At 65.9% G+C, this 5,524-nt stretch overlaps 1 pseudogene; it reads left to right on the top strand.

Annotated features, from left to right (window-relative positions):
• Window positions 1-1,339: 1,339 nt before the first annotated feature.
• On the top strand, window positions 1,340-5,524 carry LOC144263750 (fibroblast growth factor 18-like; annotated as a pseudogene).

The following is a 5,524-nucleotide window of genomic DNA, read 5'->3' as shown; positions in this document are numbered from 1 at the left end:
CTTGCTAACATACCTGAAGAAACCCTTCTTGTTACCCTTCACATGCCTTACTAGCTACAACTCCGGTTGTGCTTTGGCCTTACACCCCTGCATGCTCGAGCAATATTTTTATACTCCTCCCTAGTCATCTGTCCAAGTTTCCACTTCTTGTAAGCTTCCTTTCTGTGTTTAAGCTCACCAAAGATTTCTCTGTGAAGCCACGCTGGTCGCCTGTCATATTTGCTATTCTTTCTGCACATCGGGATGGTTTGTTCCTGCGCCCTCAATAAGGCTTCTTTAAAATACATCCCTGACCCCAGGACACCTCGCTGCCAAATGTCAGGTCCCTGTCCTGAGCCTGGCGGCACTAACGCGTCCGGAGTGGGTGTGAGCCAGCCTAGCCCCCGGCCCGTCAGGCTGAATCTCATGTGATTGGTGTGAAACCCAGCGATATTTCACAGTAACACGTGGGTTTTCTGGGGGCCGAGTCTGGTGGAGACGCTCCAGTCCCATGCTCAGGCTTCTCTCTGCAAACATGGGCTTTATGAAAATGGAAGCCAAGATTTTCCACAACCTCCTACCCGAGCAGCTGTGGCTGAAGCAAAGCACCAAATAACCCCAGGTTTGTGACACACCAGCGCGGGCTGTGGACAGAGCCACGTATCCCGCAGCTCAGCTGGTGTGGCCCAGGACCAGCCAGTCTGAGGCAGACACCTGGCCGGGGGAATTTCAGCCAGAATGTGTAAAATTTGGCCACTGAGAACAGGGTCTTGCCATGGGAAGTGTCTGGCAGCTGTTACTCTGGAGTCACTGCCAATCCCTCAGCTGTAACCCCTGGGGCCAGCAGAGACAGACCCCGGCACTTGGCGAGTGGACGCTGGGCCGCCTTGACCATGCCAGGCGAACGGGAGACCTCCCGGATTGGGCTGCTGCATTCTCCAGAGCAGAATGGCTGGGTGGCAATGCCAGGGAAGCGGCTGGAGTCGGACAATTCCGGGCCCGGCTGGGCCAGCGTCCCGGTCCCCAACCCAGGGTCCCAGAGGAGCACTCTCCAGGCCTAGCATCCCGAGTGGTGTCAGTCTGCAGCGTGTCCCTGCAGGAGGGGCAGGAAATGGAGCATGTGCCAATGGGCCTGCTCAGGGACGGATGGGGCAACATCCCTACACCCCATTCGGGCAGGGGCCTGGGTAGAGAGACTGCCTGGGGCGAGGGGACAGAGACCTGTTTGGGGCCTGGGGGGAGGGTTGGGGGGCTGGGCAGGTCCCTGGCTGGGAGGGCCCTTCTGTGGCTCCCTGGGCAGACGGGCTATGGGCCTGGCCAGCATCTGCCCTTTGTCTCCTTGTGCTGCGCGGGGCTCGGCATGCCCCAGCCTCCTCCAGAGGGGCCTGACCCCAGAGCCGCAGTGGGGAGCCAGGCCTGCCTTTCCCTGCAGGAGTCTCACCAGCCAACGGCCGACTTCTGCCTCTACGTGGAGAGCCACACACGGCACCTGGACGAGGCGAGCCGCCGGCACGTCCGCGTCTACCAGCTGTACAGCCGCTCCAGCACTGGGCACCTGCAGGTCCTCGGCAAGAGGGTCCGTGCCAACGGCGAGGACGGCAACAAATATGGTGCGGGCCTGGGAGGACCTCGGGGGGCTGGCCGGGCAGACGGTGGTAGGGGGCTGCAGCCACGTGTCCTGCCCCCAGAGCTCCCCGGGGGCAGGGGAGCCCGGCTCTGCCCCACATTGGAGGCTGCTCAGGAGGGGCCCCTTGGCTGGGGACTCCCAGTTCCACAGCCACCCTCGCCCCAGCCCAGGGGTGCCAGCAAACCTGCCCCAGGCCCATTCCCCTGCTCCCCTCAGGAGCTAGTGATCCTCCCCACCCGCCCGGGCAGGCAGCGGGAAGGTGTCGCTCTGGAGGCAGGAGGCAGATTCCAGCTGTGCCCTCCCGCTCGGGGCCGTGCCCGTCTGCGCTGTGCGCCCACCGATTGCCTAGTAAACACCTGATAACGCGGCTCCTTATCCTGCAAGCCAGCCGGCCCCACCGGCGTCCCAGGCCGTCCTGGCAGGGGCCCAGGAATGCCGAGTATCCCAGCCACGCAGCCCGCATGCCAGCAGGGAGCTGCATGACCTTCCGGCCTGGGACACGCTGCCCACGTCCCGCAGCAACCCGAGCCCCAGGGAACTGCATCAGGGCTCAGCAGGACCCTGGCACCCAGAGACCTGCCCTGCAGGAGCAAGCACAGAGTAACGGGGCCCCGTGAGCAGGCAGCCAGCTCCCCCCAGCTCTGCCGGTGCCCCTCACTCCCGACCCGCAGCCCCTGCTAGCCCAGTCCTAGGCGCCCCTAGCTCTGCCGGTGCCCCTCACTCCCGACCCACAGCCCCTCCACAATCCTAGCCCCGGTTTTGTGCCAGGCTGGGATGCTCCAGGCTCCTTCATCTCTGCTCCCCCCACCTGCCATGTCCTCCTCCCTGTCACGGCCACTCCTAACTACTGCGCCTGGCTCCTTGCAGCGCTGCTGGCCATGGAGAGCGACACCTTTGGGAGCCACGTTCGCATCAAGGGCAAGGAGACGGGCTACTACGTCTGCATGGACAGGAGAGGGAAGGTGCTGGGCAAGGTATGGGACTGGCTTGTGCCAGGCATGCCCTCTTCGGGGGGCACAATGCTGCCCTGTCCCTCCAGGGCTCCCCCAGTCCCTTCCTGCTCCTCCCAGAGAGCCCAGCAGCGGGGGCCAGGCCCTGCACCCCTGAGCCACCTGGGGACACCCCCAACCCCTGCCCAGGTGAAGGGGCAGCCAGCAAGGGCCCCGGCCCTTCCCCAGAGCCGGCTGGGCGAGGGGTTGGGCTGGCTCGGTCCAGCAGCCTCCCCCGGGGGGTCACAGTGACCGAGCCGCCTGCCAGGCCTAGGCTGGGCCCTGCTTGCGCCATGTGCTGTGACCAGGGCTCCATGCGGCCTGACAGTGACGTGGGTGCTAGTGTTCCCCTGCCCACGCCCCCCCAGCCCCCCACCCTCCTGAGCCCCCCAGCCTCCCACAGCACCCCCACCTGCGCCCCCTAACCACCTGCGCCACCCAGCCTCCCACGCACCCCTCACCCGCCTGCACCCCCGTAGCCTCCCCCATCGCCCACAGCACCCCCGCCTGTGCCCCCTGCCCACCTGCGCCCCCCAGCCTCCGACGCACCCCTCACCCGCCTGCACCCCCGTAGCCACCCCCATCGCCCACAGCACCCCCGCCTGCGCCCCCTGCCCACCTGCGCCCCCCACGCACCCCTCACCCGCCTGCACCCCTATAGCCTCCCCCAAAGCCCACATCACCCCCGCCTGTGCCCCCTGCCACCCATAGCCTCCCCCATCGCCCACAGCACCGCCGTGTCACGGAGTCCCCAGGCGATGCTCTGGAACAGCTCCCCAAGAAGCCAGTCAGGACTCTGGGGAGTCTCCTCTCTGGGAGCAGCCTGTCTGCAGGACACACAGCTCACCCAGCTTCCACCTTCCTGGGTCTGACCTCGGAGCCTTCAGCATCCTCTGCCCCTCCGTGTGCTTCCCACAGCGAGTCCACCCAGGCAGGGTCCTGGGGAAGCCAGAGGGTCCTGCCCCCCAACTCCGCAGTCAGACGGGACTCTCAGCCGGCCAGTAAAACAGAGGTTTATTAGACGACAGGAACATGGTCTAACACAGAGCTTGTAGGTGCAGAGAACCGGACCCCTCAGCTGGGTCCATTTTGGGGGCAGTGAGCCAGACAACCCTGTCTGCCCTTCACTCCATGTCCCAGCCAGCCCCAAACTGAAACTCCCTCCAGCCCCCCACCTCTGGGCTTTGTCCCTTTCCCGGGCCAGGAGGGCACCTGATTCCTTTGTTCTCCAACCCTTTAGCTCTCACCTTGCAGGGGGAAGGGCCCAGGCCATCAGTTGCCAGGAAACAGGGTGTCGGCCATTCTCTGTGTCCAGACCCCTGGACACACCGGCCCTCCAGGGCTCTGCAATGATCCTACACCCTTACCCCACCACCTAGATACTTAAGAACTGCATAGGGGAAACTGAGGCACCCCCACACTATTCAGAGGAAACATTAAGAACAGTCCCACTTCGTCACAACCCGCCTGCACCCCCTGCACCACCCAGCCTCCCATGCACCCCTCACCTGCCTGCACCCCCATAGCCTCCCCCATTGCCCACAGCACCCCAGCCTGCGCCCCCTGCCCTCCACCTGTGTCCTGTATTCCCCGTCCCACCTGCATCTCACACCCCTGCTCGCCTGTATCCTGCCGGCCCCCACCTGCCTGCAACCCCCCCGGTAGCGAAGGGACAACTCACTGGCCTGGCATGGCGCCTCCTGCTGGTCATCGAGGAATTAGCTCTTGTCCAGCCTGGAGCGCCCTCTGCAGGCCGGTGTCTCGCCTGCCGCTGGCCCGCGTCCCTCCCGGACCCCGGTGCCCTTTCCCCTAGGGGCTCTGCCCCAGCAGTATCCCCGCACTCCGGGTCTCCCCTCCCAGGGGAGCCCCCAACCCTCTAAACCCACCTTGCCTCCGTGGCTACTGCCAGTCGCCATCTAGCCCCCGCTCACTGGGGCAGACTGCAGTCTGTAATGGCCACTCATCGCGGGCAAGGGGCTTGGACCAGCTGCCTCTGCCTGTCCCCGGTCTGCCCCTCTCCAGCCCCAAGGCCTCAGCCTGGGGAGTTGCCAGGCTGGAGCTCCCCAGCTCCTCTTGGCCTTCCCCAGCCCTGCTGAGCCTCGGGTGCCCTGTGCTCCCAGCAGCCAGGCCCTCTCCCTCCAGGGCTGGAGATGTCTTCTGGCCCTGCAGCTCTTCTGTAGGGTCCAGCCTGGCATGGCCCAGCTGGGGCTGCTTCCCCAGTTAGCCTGGCTTGGCTGCTTTTAACCCCTGTTCTCCAGGAGTGGGGCAGCTGCCCCACTACACCCTCCCCCCTCACCTGCATCTCACACCCCCTGCTCTTCTGCATCCTCATGGCCCCCCATGCCTGCCAGTGTCCCCCCGGCCCCACACCTGCTTGTGTCCAGCACAGCCCCCCACCTGCCTGCCTCAGTCTCTCTCTTCCCCCCAGCTGGACGGGCAGAGCCGGGGCTGCGTCTTCGTGGAAGAAGTCCTGGAGAACAACTACACGGCCTTCATGTCGGCCTGGCACCGGGGCTGGTACCTGGGCTTCACCCGCAAGGGGCGGGCGCAGACGGGGCCACGCACCCACCGGACCCAGCGCGAAGGGCACTTCATGAAGAGGCCCCCCAAGGGCGCAGGGGGCGAGGGGCAGAGCCCGTTCCGCTTCACTGCCCTCACCCAGCGGACTAAGCGGGCCCTGGGGCCCTCGAGCCAGAGGCCCGTGCCCAGCCGGTGCCCATCAGGGGCTGGGGCCCCACGCTGTGCCCAGCTCAGCAGGGCGAGGAGACGGGGTCCCAGCACGCAGTTCAGCTGCTCCGGCCACGCCAAGGCGGCTGGGCGAGCAGCCAGGGGGGCGGGCAGCCAGGGGGGTGAGCAGCCAGGGGGGCGGGCACAGGTGCTGCCCCACATTCCCGCGGGCTTGCAGTGGTGCACTGCCCCACGGCCCTGA

The sequence above is a fragment of the Eretmochelys imbricata genome, chromosome 4 (genome assembly GCF_965152235.1).
Source record: "Eretmochelys imbricata isolate rEreImb1 chromosome 4, rEreImb1.hap1, whole genome shotgun sequence".
In the NCBI taxonomy this organism is placed as follows: domain Eukaryota; kingdom Metazoa; phylum Chordata; order Testudines; family Cheloniidae; genus Eretmochelys; species Eretmochelys imbricata.
Note: the sequence above shows the minus strand (reverse complement) of the source record. Positions and strands in the feature narration are given on the sequence as shown.